At 41.4% G+C, this 14,644-nt stretch overlaps 2 non-coding genes and 1 pseudogene across 2 annotated transcripts; 2 read left to right on the top strand and 1 right to left on the bottom strand.

Moving 5' to 3' along the window:
* The first annotated feature begins 438 nt into the window (after positions 1-438).
* On the top strand, positions 439-5,541 carry LOC125086027 (60S ribosomal protein L10a-like; annotated as a pseudogene).
* Positions 5,542-8,021: 2,480 nt separating this feature from the next.
* Positions 8,022-8,094, top strand: TRNAK-UUU (transfer RNA lysine (anticodon UUU)). Its single transcript has one exon. It is a non-coding gene; the product is annotated as a tRNA-Lys (tRNA).
* Positions 8,095-8,371: 277 nt separating this feature from the next.
* TRNAK-UUU (transfer RNA lysine (anticodon UUU)) lies at positions 8,372-8,444 on the bottom strand. The gene has a single exon. It is a non-coding gene; the product is annotated as a tRNA-Lys (tRNA).
* Between the last annotated feature and the right edge of the window lie 6,200 nt (positions 8,445-14,644).

The following is a 14,644-nucleotide window of genomic DNA, read 5'->3' as shown; positions in this document are numbered from 1 at the left end:
GATGACCTCTCAGGTTGGCCGACTTCCACCTCTGCCGGTGCCAAATGGTATTATCCCACTCAAATAACTTCATTTATTTCGGGATCATTCTAAATGTTAGAGGATTTTCTGAGCTGAAGTATGTTACTTTGCAATTTCTCTTGGTTTCGGTTATATACTTGGGAGAACAGAATAATGAGTCATTCTTCATAAAATGACTACTAATCAGTCATTTGAAGACAGTTCTCATGTTCCATCCCTAACCCTATCACTTGTTTTTCTGCAAGCTAAAAATCCCCTCACAGCCTTCAGCTATTTCTTACTCGACATGGCTTCAAGCCACCCTGGTCACCATGTTCTGAACAAGTACCTGTTTGTACTGTTTAAAATGTGGCTCCCCGGACTGGGTACAGACCCATGTTAGAGAAAATGGGGCAATGACCTCCCTTATTTGGCACATTGCACCTTGCTCTATTTCTGGCATAAACTTCCGTATAGCTGGGAGATCCAGATTTCTGTAAATGAGCTGAAGAATTAATTCCTTTTTCACAGTTGCTCTGAAAGAGCTTGAAGTTAGCAGCCACCTCTCAAAAAATAGAGGGGAGGGGCTTTTTTAGATGAACCACTCTCAACTGCTTCTTTTTTCTGCAATTAATTTTAGTATTTTTTTTTTGAATTCCCAAGCAGTACTTTGTATCTTTTAAATAATATCTGGTTAGTTTAGGTCTCTTCCTTCTGTCTCCTGGACTCTTGGAATTATGATCCTGTCTGGCAACTCATTTTGTTTAAGATCAACAAACATTTGTTGAACCCCTACTGTGTGCCAAGCACCAACCTAGAAGATTCCAAAGCAAGTAACTCCTGTGATCTGTCTAGTGGAGGATTCAGACAGTCCAGATAAAGAGAATGTGGTAAGTGCGGTTAACCTTGCCTGGAAGGTCAAGAGAGATTAGCTCTTTTACTTTGGCATTTTGCAAAATTTTGATCAACATATTTAATTCATCTTTATTGAAAGTCTTGATAGATATGTTGAATAGGACATGGTTAAGAATAGAGCTTTTCCCCTCATGGTTGATGTTGATCCATGATTAATCATTCATCTTCAAATGTTGTTCTTAAACCACTAATGATCCTACCTAATGGTTGTCAATATCTGGAAATATTTCGCTATCCTTTCCCAAGAACTTCATAAAACTTCATCGAATGAATTGCTGTAGTGAAAATAAACTGTAACTAGAGCATTTCTTCTTGTCAAGTGAACTTACCAAAAAAGAAAATGAAATTAGCTTAACAAGCTCATAATTGATGCAGTGATCACCACTTCCTTCTCTAAGAACTATACTCAAAAAACCGTTTATTTAATAACGAGACAGGAAATCTGGGTTTAGTCTAGCTATTTCTAGAAACCAGAAAGTTACGCAGTTCTTCAGGTTCCCAGTCGGTAAATAAAATGGCTAGATCAGGTGATTTTTCTAGAGCCCCTAGGAGTTCTAAAGGAACCAGAAGTCAATGTTATTAATCTATAGCCTTTCCTAAAAAATTACAGTGAACTACTTCACACATAGAAAAAGGTATAAAGAAGAATATAATCTCCTTCCCCCCCCCACTCTTCCTTTGTAGGTAAATATTTCCTATTTACCTATTTCCTTTGTATTTTACCTATTACAAAAAAGTTTCCCATAGTCCATTCTCCTATGGCATCTCCCTCCTTCAACTCCAAAGAGAACTATTCTGAATTTGAATATTCTATTCTGAATTCTGAATTCTGAGAAACATTCTGAATTCTGAACTATTTACCCCTGCCATCAACCTCTTTAGAGGTATATATTCCTTAAAAATATTTCATGCTTTTAAAATGTTTATAAATGGCATCAAACTGTATGTATTCTAGAGCAACTTACATTTTGCTGATCATTGTGAAGTTCCACAATGTTAAATCATGCGTAGTTAATTTTCAATATTGTTTAGTAATGTTGTATAGTAATATATTGAATTGTGTAATTCATTGTTATATAATAATTGTGATTTTTCTAGGGCTGCCATCACAAAATGCCACAGACTGGGTGACTCAAACAATAGAAATTTGTTTTCTCACAGTTCTGGGTGCTAGAAGTAAAAGATCAAGGTATTGGCAAATTTGGTTAATTTAGATACTTCTCCTTGGCTTGCATGTAGCTGCCTTCTTGTTTTGTCCTCCCCCCTTGGTCTGTAAGTTGTCTGCATCCTAATGTCTTCTTATAAGGACACCAGCCAATAGGACCCACCGTATGACTTCATTCTACCTTAATCACCTCTGTAAAAGATCTGTCTCCAAATAGGGTCACATTATGAGGTGCTCAGGGGTTAAGACTTCAACATAGTAATCTGGAGGTGGGGGGATGCAATTCAGCGCATAACAGTAATGAATGCACCACATTTTTTTATTCATCTCCTCCTTCAATAGATACTTGGGTTTTTCCAATAGTTTGCTGTTACAATGCTTCCATCAACATTCTTGTACTTGTGCACTCTAGGGAGTAGAACTCTCGGGTCACAAACATTATCAGTGCTATCAGATCATAAAACAGTGCTCTCCAAAGTGGTTGTAGCAGTATATGCTCCTGATGGGTGTGTATAAGATTTATTACTCACATTATCAACAATAGCAAGACTATGGAAAGAGCCCAAGTGTCAATCGGCTGATGAACAGATAAAGAAGATGCGATACACACACACACACACACACACATACACACACACGGAATATTATTCAGCCACCAAAAAAAAAAAAAAAAAAGAAAGAAAAGAAAAGAAAAGAAATCTTGCCATTTACAATGAGGTTGATGAAGCTAGAGTATATTATGCCAAGGGAAATCAGTCAGAGAAAGACAAATACCATATGATCTCACTCATATGTGGAATTTAAGAAAGAAAACAGATGAACATATGGAAGGAGGGAAAGAGAAAAAGGAGAGAGGGAAACAAGCCATAAGAGACTCTTCTTTTTAAATTATTTTTTTTTATTTTTTTATAAACATATAATATATTATTAGTCCCAGGGGTACAGGTCTGTGAATCGCCAGGTTTACACACTTCACAGCACTCACCATAGCACATACCCTCCCCAATGTCCATAACCCCACCATCCTCTCCCTACCCCTCTCCCCCCCACCACCCCCACCCCCGCCACCCTCAGTTTGTTTTGTGAGATTAAGAGTCTTTTACGGTTTGTCTTCCTCCCGATCCCATCTTGTTTCATTTATTCTTTTCCTACCCCCCAAACCCCCAACGTTGCATCTCCACTTCCTCATATCAGGGAGATCATATGATAGTTGTCTTTCTCCGATTGACTTATTTCGCTAAGAAGCCATAAGAGACTCTTAACGATAGAGAACAACTGAGGGTTGTTGGAGGGAGGTGGGTGGGGGGAGGACTAGATGGTGAGGGGTTAAAGAGGGCACTTGTTGTGATGAGTACTGGGTGTCGTATGTAATGATGGACCACTAAATTCTACTCCTGACACCAATATTACAATGTATGTTAACTAACAAAATTTAAATTAAAAAAATAAGCTAGAAGTGCAGCAATTAAAAAAAAAGGATTCTGTTGATCCACATCTTTGCCAATCCTTGGTATTGTCAGATTATTTAAAAAAAAAAAACAATGTGATAGATGTGAGAATTTCTCATGGTGGTTTGATTTATATGAAAATATGAAAAAAATGCATTTTTGCCTATCTATTGACCATGATTGCTCGCCTATGAATTGCCTGTCCATATCTTTTGCCCATTTTTCTATTGGTTTGTCTTTTCCTTGCTGATTTGTAGGAGTTCTCTATGCAATCTGGATAGTAATCCTTCTTGATTCTAGGTACCACAAATAAATCTTCAAATCTATAACATGTTTTCAACTTTTTTAATGTCTTTTGATGAACAGGAGTTTTTTGTTTTGTTTTGTTTTTGAAGATTTTATTTATTTATTTGACAGAGAGAGAGAAAGCACAAGCAGGGGGAGCAGCAGAGGGAGAGGGAAAAGCAGGCTCCTGCCGAGCGGGGAGCCCAATGTGGGGCTTGATCCCAGGACCCTGGGATCATGACCTGAGCCAGAGGCAGACGCTTAATCAACTGAGCCACCCAGGCGCCCTTGAACAGGAGTTTTTTAAATGAAGTCAGATTTATTATTATTTTATGTTTCATTTCCTTTTTTTTTAAATTTAAGAGATTCTTCCCTGTTTTGAGGGCATAAAGATACTATTGTATACTCTCTCCTAAAAGTTCTAAAGATTCACTTTTAACATTTAGGCCTTAAACTCACTCAGAGTTGATTTTTGTGCATGTTATAATGTGGAGATCCAATTTTATTTTTTTCAATTTGAAAAATAAAATGTGTGACTCTATTACTGAATCTGTAAACTGATTATGAGCCTATCTCTAATCCAAGAGCCTCTCTTGGATTACTCTTTCCTTCCTATTTAACACAATCATTGAAGGCTTTGTAAAAGAGGAATCATTTGAGTGGGATCTTAAAAAATGAATAGGATTTCAAGAGGCAGAATCGGGAGAAGTCGTTTGAAGAAACATGGCACAAATAATGAGGAGAGGAAACGGATGATGAATTTAGAAGAGAGCCAGTATCAAAACTGAAAAGAATCTACTTTGATCGAAGGGTTGGTTACTGAGTAAAAGACTGGCCACGGGATTGAATCCCACTGTCCAATATAATATCCACCAGCCACACAGGGCTTGAAATGTGACTAGTCCAAATTAAAATGTGCTCTAAGTATAAAATACTCATCAGAGTTCAAAGACTAACTTAGTAGGACTTCTTTCCAGTTACTGCAGCTGGAGGAACCATGAGCAGCAGAGTCTCCAGAGACACTCTGTACGAGGCAGTGCAGGAAGTCCTGCATGGGAACCAGGGCAAGTGCCCAAGTTTTTGGAGACGGTGGAGCTGTAGATCAGCCTGAGGAACGGTGACCCTTACAAAGACAAATGCTTTCCAGGCACCATCTGGCTTAAGTCCACTCCCCAACCCAAATTCTCCATATGTGTTTTGAGGAACCAGTAGCCCTGTGATGAGTCCAAGGCTGTGGATATTCCCCACATGGACACTGAGGCACTGAAGAAACTCAAAAGAATAAAAAATTAGTCAAGAAGCTGGCCAAGAAGCATGATGCCTTTTTGGCTTCAGACTCTCTGATTGAGCAGATCCCATGAATCCTGGGCCCGGGCCCGAAGAAGCCTGGCAAGTTCCCTTCCTTGCTGACCAACAGTGAGAACATGGCGGCCAAAGTGGATGAAGTGAAATCAATCATCAAATTCCAGATGAAGAATGTGCTGTGTCCAGCAGTGACCGTTGGCCACGGGAAGATGACAGATGATGAGCTCATGTACAGCATTCACTTAGCTGTCAATTCCTGGCATCATTGCTCAAGAATTAGCAGAACATCCAGGCTTTATACATCAAGAGCACCATGGGCGAACCCCAGTGCCTGTACTTAGGCATAGTTTAATAAGTCCTAGTGTGCTACCATTAAAAAAAAAGAAAAAAGACTTAGGAAAAAATACTGTAAATTATCCCATTAATAATGCTTTATATTGAAGGGTGCCTGGATGGCTCAGGCATTAAGCATCTGCCTTCAGCTCACGTCATGATCCCAGGGTGCTGGGATGGAACCCTGCATCAGGCTCCCTGCTCAGTGGGAAGCCGGCTTCTCCCTCTCCCACTTCCCCTGCTTGTGTTCCCTCTCTCTCTGTCAAATAAGTAAAATCTTTTTAAACAAATAATGTTTTATACTGATTACATATCAAAATGATGATATTTTGGATATATTGGGTTGAATCAAATATATAGTTAAAATTAATTTCATCTGTTTCTTTTTACTTTTTTTAATGTGGCTACCAGAAAATTTTAAATAACAATCGTGGTTTGCATTATATTTATATTGAGACTGGTGTGGAATGCCAGCAAAGTAAGCTGGGGCCAGATTGTGGAGGATTTTGAATGCTGCTCTAAAAAGTTCCATGTTTTACTCAGTAAAGTAATGGGGAGAATCAAAGAGTTTTGAGCCAAGGAAATGCCATCTAATATTCCTAACTTAATGACTAAGCATTCTGTCTGCACACAGCCAATTTTAGAAACTATTTTACCATTAGCTCTGGGCAGTTGGTTAATCGTGGCAATGTGATTCTTACAGAGAATATTTGATGTGGTAGTCCTTGTCATTTTTATTGTAGCACGAATGAAATCTAATGTGTGCTCCTTTGAGGGGGAAATTGGAACGTAAATGAGCCAAACTTTTAATAATTTCCCTTTACTTAGGGGATAAAGTGATTCTTTTTGTCTGAAATTAACTCAATATAGTCAGCTTTCAAAATTCTCTACATCTCCCCCTAATCCAGTCAAATATGTTAAAGGGTCACTATAGTTAATAATGCTGTAGTGCATATTTGAAAGTTGCTAAAAGAGGAGATCTTGAAAGTTCTCATCATAAGAAAAAAAACTCGTTACTGTGTGTGGTGACACGTTCACTAGACTTACTGTGGTGATCATTTTGCAATGATTACAAATACAGAATCGTTAGTTGTGCACCTGAAACTAATTCAATAAGAAAATAATTGTTAAAAATATGTTGGTTTGAAGTGTAGATAGTGTTAGAATGCTAGAAAGAGCAGAATCTGTAGTCTGTTCTTGTTACATCTTTGCCACGGTCTTTATGTGACTTCATGATTGTTCATTTCTTGTCAGACACCATTCCAAACAATTTATATAAACTATCTTAGGAATTCTCACAGTTATTCTATTGTCCGGAGACACAGAGAAGTAGCTTGCTCAAGAACACATGGTGTAAGTTTTGTTTGTTTGTTGGTTTGTGGGGTTTTTTTTTGTGTGTGTTGTTTTGTTTTTTTCTTTTTTTTTGGAAGTAAGGTTTCAGAAAGGGGCACCTAAATTCAGAACCCAGGCTTTATGTAAAAATATAGTGATCCTTTCAGCTTTTGAATGGACATATATGCATGAATTTTTTGAAATACATGAATTACTTTGAAATACTTCCTAACTTAACAATATTTTGCAATTTTCCCAGGTTGTATTCTCCTATAGCATGATTATTAATAGCTACATAATATTCCATGCATGAAGGCTGTATCACACTTTGTATAGCCTTTATGTCATTTGCAATATTTTCCAATTAATATGCCATGATGATCTTTCCTGTAATCAAGTCTTTGTATACAACCCTGATGATTTCTTTAGGAGAGATGCCTACAAGTGAAATTTCTGGGCCAGAACAATCACCTCTAAAGCGCTGGAATTAAGCAGATGCAAAGAACGGAAAGCAACATCAGCTAACAGAAATTCTTTTATGTCCCACCCTCAGCCCCATGGCGAGTGACTCTCAAGGCCAGCCCTGTAGCAGAAGGCAGCGCTCAGATTGCCGATGGCTGCGGAAGAGGAGAGCCTCCGTGAAATCTCTCTGCTTTCCTGTCTCTCTGGCTTACAGGGCTTCGGCCCCCAGGGTCTCGGCTGGGGACTTCCTCTCAGGTTTGCGTCACTTAAAAATTACTTGGACGCCTTTAAGGGATTTACAGGACAACCACACTATCCCTCTGCAGGATCCTTTCTCCCACTCCAAACGCCGCAGTTCAACCCAGCAGCTTCTGAGCAGTATATTTATATTCTCTCCTAGACTCTCTTATTTACGTTTCTCTTGGGTCGGTTTTAGAACTGATATCCACCCTATTATCAATAGTAAAATAGATCTGATGCCACTACAACCCTTCGAAAGTGATACACCTCTCGTTCTCTTAATCCTGGAGAGAGGTTACAAATCAAAGAAGCCTACGTCATAATGGTTATTGAGCGCAGAAACACCTCGCAATTCTGAAGTAGCTGCTAATGCTGGTGAAAAGTGCCTGATTGAGGTCTTCTGTTTCTCTTTCTTGTAGGAATCCGGAGCTTTCTTGGGTTTCAAACAGTTTCACAAAACGCAGGTGGAGAAATCAATTACACAAGGTTCTTTATTCTTATGTAAGGCATTGTAGTTGAAGCAATTCTTTGTGAGAGCCCGGATAGCTCAGTCGGTAGAGCATCAGACTTTTAATCTGAGGGTCCAGGGTTCAAGTCCCTGTTCGGGCGCTTGTCTTTAACTTTTGCATTTTTTTTCCTTCAATTTTTAACAAGCTGAGAAACACAAACTCCGACTCAATGAGAAACCACTATACAAAAACCTCCATATTCGCTAAAAAATTAAGTAATTTTGCATAGTCAGTTTTTTCTTCCCTGAGAACACATTTATCTTGCATATTCTAAAAGCAATGATAAAATGATTTCATTTTGAAGTAGAAGTACGTCTTACCTCAAGAATTTCGTATGGTAATATTTGATAATGTAAATGAGGGGCAAAAGCCACAAACGCCCGAACAGGGACTTGAACCCTGGACCCTCAGATTAAAAGTCTGATGCTCTACCGACTGAGCTATCCGGGCGCTCTTAGAACAGATTGTTCTTCTATTTACTTGATATAATTCTAATAAGTTATTTCTCTGGCGAAATACCTTTAAAATAATTCTTTCAGCACAGTGAGGGAAAACATTCACTTTCCTATCTTTTTCTCAATTAGACATGCGTTCTTCGAGTTCTCTCATATTTCATGTTTGCTCAATTGCCGATATCTACAAAACTGAAAGGAAACAGTAGTAACTTACAAGACAAGGCAACCAACTTTAAATTTTCAGACACAGAGTTGCAACCTTTTTATAACAATTCTTCTGTCTTCCATCTATCACATTGCTGATAGGACCTCTTAATTTTAGTGACCCTACAGAACCAGAATGATGTATCTTTCCCCTTAATGAAAAATACATTTCCATTCACTAGGGGATGTCGCTGTTAGATTAGCATTCCTCAGCACAAAAGAAGGAAAGATGCATTTGATTCATGAATAGAGGAGCTGATAGAAGAAAATAAAAGTAACAGTGGGAAGGGAGGGGGGTCCAAATTTAGATTGAGAGAAAAAGAGCTCAGACTCTTCATTTAGGTTTTGATCGGAGTTTCGCCTTCCTGACAAGTTGCAGTTTTCAAGTCAGGCTCACAAGACGAGCCCTCCTAAAACAGTATTAGTGTGTACCAGCGGGAGCAACATGGAGTATTAAGAACAAATATCTCCAGATCAGCCTAGTCTTTCCCAAAATCAGTTTCATCAACCCTGACGCATAGGGTGTGGAACACAAGATTATGAAATTTTGAAAACCGATAAGGGAATTCATTCTTTATTTCTGGGAATTTGAGATTTCTGAACACAATGAACAACAAAACAGCTCAGCCTCAGCTGGAGGGATTTCTTTCCTACAATTGTCTGATTCTTTTAGAACGAAGACCAACAAATTATGTGACCCTGAGCAGGCCTGGGTTTCCGCATCTATAAAATGAGGGAATTGATTGGTTGACTTGTAAGATACCTTCTAAATCGGAAGTTTTACCACGCTATTGCCTTTCCCACTATGAATAAGATTAGAAGGAACAGACTCAAAATGCAACACAAAGGAATGATTAAACTCAACAGACGTCTATTGATCTATTGATGTATGGTACCTACTATTTCTACAGCAGTAAACTAGGCACAGTGGGAAGGAAAACAGTAATCGAAGGAAAGTGGGGAGTGTAAATTGGGTCTGAAGGATGGTGAACAGGCTCGTAGGGCTGGAACGGAAGGAAGTAGAAAGAGGAGGTGCCAGATTGGAGACATCTGACACTGACAGGTTTATTTCAGGCCAAGGAGGAAAAATTTTATCATATAGGCAATGCAAAGTTTGAAAGTTGAATCGAAGGTCTGGCTTGCTAACATTGCAATGTCCCACCCGAGGTAGCAGGAGCTAAATCGGCTTTTCCCCACGTTGCATTACACACACCGGAAGGAGTGCAATCTTGTACCTAATTTAGCGCTAACCCCGGAGTGTTTCTTCAAGCTTCTTTCCATAGACTGTCTAACTTAATTCTCCCGCTAGAGGGCAGTCTAAACTCACAGATTCTATATTGGGAACCCCGCCCCACATTTCTTAAGCATCATTCCCCCACTAATCTATCCCTTTTAAATTAAGTTTTTGTTTCAATTTAGTATAACATATGGTATAATATTAGCCTCCGATGTTCCCCCACTAATTTGTAAAGGGATATTTTTTGCCCACCCTCTCCCACCCCACTGCCCCCCGCTCCCCCAATCACCAAACTCCTCTGTCTTTGAAAATCACCATTGACTCTGTGTCAGAGCTGGGAAAAGTTGTGGAGCAGGAAAGGTAATGCCCTTCTCCCATCTCCTTCCCCTCTCAGTGACTCCATCTGTTACCTGGACCCAGTCTTCTTAACAGTCAGCAACCGTTAGCTTAAGCACTCCACCTTGGAGTGGAAACTGTTTTCACAGGGACTTGAGGGCACCGACATGCATGGTGAGGTCTTGTCTTCCTCATCCTGAGGGTCCCACAGCATGCATGGCAGAGAAAGCACATGGTAGCTGTGAATTGGATCCAATTGTACTGAGAGCCAGATAGCACATCTCTAATAGTGAAATTCAATTTAGGCCTTGCAGGAAAAGTTTAATTTGGGGAGGCTTTTCCGGGGCTTCCCAAACCAATGCCAAGTGTAGCGGCCTACTCGAGGACCCAGTCTTCCATCATCACTGTATAGGTAAGATCATTTGGAGTTGAGACCATTACAAGGCACTGGGGAGATGCCTGGTACAGAGGAGTTGTTTGGAGACATCTCTTCTGGTGATTTGGCCCAATAACTTCAAACTGAGAGCAACCTGCGTTTCTGGTGGGTGCTCCCACCCCTCACCTCTCTGAGAATACAGGGAAGCTAGCAGCCCCACAGTCTTGGACAGCAGCAAGAGCTCAAACACTGGGATAAATATTTCCTGAACCAGGCAGCCCTCAAGTGTCCTGGGTCATTGGAAAGGTGTAAGAGAGAAGCAGGACTGTTGTCAAAGCCAGTGGGATTCAGTGAGATTGAAGAAGTCAGTCAACCACTAAATATTTCCAGGGCTCACCTACCCCATCTCCAACATCTATTCTCCTTTCAAAAAATATTTGGATCTTTTTGTGGAAAGTCTACCGAACGGTTTTTAAAGGAAAAAGGCACAAACATTGCCTTTTGCAATTTCCTTTTTTGCAATTAAATTCCTTTTTCAATTGCCTTTTGCAATTAAAGTTGTTTTGCAGATAAACCCTACCTAGCCCAGGGGCACTTGGGTGGCTCAGTTGGTTAAGCCCCGCGTCAGTTTCCTGTAGGGAGTCTGCTGCTCTCCCTCTGCTGCTCCTCCTCTGCTGCTCTCCCTGCTTGTGTTCTCCCTCTGTCAAATAAATAAAATCTTAACAAAAACAAAAAACCCTAACCCAGAGCAGAGCCCCAAGAGAACACAGCACAGATTTACTCACCTTCTCCTCTCATTCATTTCAACTACCTGCTCCCTAATAACCGCGTCCCCATTCATTCACTCATCACCAATATTTACTGAACACCAACTTTGGATCAGGCAATGAATTAATTTTAGAAATTCAAGGGTAAACCCAACAGAGATTGCCTTGTCCTTAAGGAGCTTATAGTCTAGGGGCACCTGGATGGCTCAGTGGGTTAAAGCCTCTGCCTTCAGCTCAGGCCCTGATCCCAGGGTCCTGGGATAAAGCCCCATATTGGGATCTCTGCTCAGCGGGGAGCCTGTTTCCTCCTCTCTCTCTGCCTGCCTCTCTGCCTACTTGTGATCTCTGTCAAATAAATAAATAAAATCTTTAAAAAAAAAAAGGGAGCTTATAGTCTAATCATTCTTCCGTCCCCTCCCCAATTCAGGAAGAAGTCAGACAAGTAATTTCGACAACGTGGGATTAGTGTGACAATCCAGGCATCTCTCAGGTGTATTTCGACATTTTCAGCAGGTGCTCTAGGGAAGCTTCCTGGAAAGCTAATTGTAGGGTGTATTAGTCTGCTATAGCTGCTATAACAAATAACCACACATTTAGTAGATTAAAAGTTTATTATCGTACAGTTCTGTAGATCAGAAGCCTAACATGGGTCCCACTGAGCTGAAATCAAAGTGTCAACAGGGTGGTGGTGTCCTTTCTGAAGGCTCTGGGGGAGAATCTGTTTCCTTGCTTTTCCAGTTTCTAGAAGCTGTTCACGTTCCCTGGCTCAAGACTTCAACCCTCTGAGTTAAGAGCCAGTAGTGTTGTATCTTACCATTTCCAGCACCACAGCGCCCTCTGATTTCAACTGGGGAACATGCTCCACTTTTGTGGACCAGTGTGATTAGCTTGGGCTCACGTGGGTAATCCAGGCTAATCTCCCAATCTCACAGTCTTTAACTAAATCCCATCTGCACAATCCTTTTGCCATGTAAGATAACATATTTACACCTTCCAGGGGTTGGGGAGCAGACATTTCCTCCTTTGGTGGGGGCATTATTCTGCCTACCATGTAGAAAGACAGCCACATAAAGGGAGGGGCAACAGAGGTAAGGTTGGGGGGGGGGGGTAGGAGGCCCTTTTCAACCAGTAGGAAGAGCTTGTAGAATGACTCCTAGGCAGGAATCACATGTATTCCAGAAACAATGCGGAGTTTGCACTGGAATGCGGGAGGGAGTTATTCATTCAACGCACATTTCTTAAAGCCCCGTACATGGTAGGTGCTGTTTTGAGGATACAAGGATAAACAGGACAAAGTCTCTGTCCTCTGAAAAGCAAGAGCCAGATTATGAGAAGCCTTGTTGACTTTCTTAAGGAGTTTGGGCTTCATCCAAGAGCTCTATGGAGTCACCCATTCATCCACTGGACAAATTTTATTGAGCATGTGCTATGTGCCAGGCATGTTCCAGGCTCTGGGAATACAGAAGTCTAAAACTAAAGGGAAAAAAAAAAAAAACCAGACCCAAAGAATCCTGCCCTCGTGGATCTTCCATGCTAGCTGATGTTAATTAAGCAAGGGAAGCAGATGTCTGCTTTAGAAAGATCATTCTGGCTGGGGTATTGGGGAAGAGACTGGAGCAGAGCAAGACTAGAGGTAGCCAGGCCCCCTTCCTCAAGATTCACAGCCTTTCTACAGCTTCGTGTCCCTCCTTGGACCCATCCTCTTTTATCAGGGACCGTCTTCCCCTTTATCCTCCCACTGTACCTATTCTGCAACACCCCACCTGCAGCTCTGGTTCAACATCCTACACCTGGGTTTCCCGGCGCTCCCGAAGAAAATGAGGAAAGTGTTAATATCCCCTCCACTCCATATCAGAATATCTGATTCCAGCCACATCCTTGACCCTGCTGACAATTCCATTTCTCTCTCTGAGAAGCTACCATTCTCGTTCCTTTTGGTGTCTATTTTAACTTTATCCACTTACTTTAAGTCCCCAAGCCCAGCTGGACTTCTTCTCTTTCAGGAGATTGCTTACAGACTGTCAGCTAGCCACCCGTTAGCTCCTAACCTCTAGGCTTACCAGTCTACCCAAGTGTCTGCTCCGCTCCTTGCCCTTTCTCAATGATGTACCACGCAACCCCATCCCCTTCCCTCTGGCGTGTCCAGATCCCATTTCCTCTGGGACAGTTTTCATTAAGCCTCTCTCTCCTTGGTCTTCCCCCTCAACAATTGCATTGCACTTCCTTCCCATCTGAAAAAGGAAAGCCATAACAAAAACCTTCACCCTCTTCAACCCCTATCCACTGACATTGTTCTTTCCATGAATTGCCAGGCTTCTAGAAAGAAGCTCCAGTGGATTCCTGCCAATCCAAAGGGCACTTCCTAGGCCTGCCCTCCTGGTTGTCCCTGCCACACTCGTGTTCCGGTCACTTTCCTGACACTTCCTCCCACCCTCCATCCTGATACTCTTTGGTCTCGGTTTTTCCCTACCAACTTGGTTGTTTCTTCTCAACTTCTTTGGCAGGGCTCTTCCTCCGCACGCCCACTTGGGAGATCTCATGCATGCCCACAGTTTCACTGACTATCCATAATCTCAGGAGTCCAAAATGGCCCTCACTTGTCCACACCTCTGCTTTGGCTTTAGTCTTTAGACATCCTCACCCAAACATTCCACACCTAACCCAAACCCAACATGCCCAAAATGAAATTCATGTTTGCTCCCCCAACACCTGGGCCCTGTCTTACCATAGTCCCCCAGCTGGTACATGGCATGACCTGCCACTAATTCCTAAGGCATCAAGCGGACAGTGATTCTAGATCCTTCCCCCCACTCCCTATACTCAATATATTATCAATTATTGATTTGACTTTTTTTTTAAGATTTACTTATTTATTTGACACACACACACACACACACACACACACACACACAGAGATCACAAGTAGGTAGAGAGGCAGGCAGAGAGAGGGGAAGAAGAAGGCTCCCCGCTGAGCAGAGAGTCTGATGTGATTCGGGGCTCGATCCAAGGACCCTGAGCCTGAGATCATGACCTGAGCTAAAGGCAGAGGCTTAACGCACTGAGCCATCCAGGTGACCCTTGATTTGACTTTCTAATCATTACTTGTATCTGTCCTTTCCTTTTTATCCTCACTGCCACAGCCCTGGCCCCGTCTTGAGATTCTCTGGTCTTGCACTCTGAATGAAGTCGTGGCCTCTGTGAGCTCTTGGTCCATACTCCTAACGTGGCAGGAAACAAATGGCACACTCCAGTTTGAAGAGACAATTTACAAAGGG

Source organism: Lutra lutra, chromosome 15 (assembly GCF_902655055.1).
Source record: "Lutra lutra chromosome 15, mLutLut1.2, whole genome shotgun sequence".
NCBI lineage: Eukaryota > Metazoa > Chordata > Mammalia > Carnivora > Mustelidae > Lutra > Lutra lutra.
This window is presented reverse-complemented; position numbering and strand designations above follow the sequence as displayed.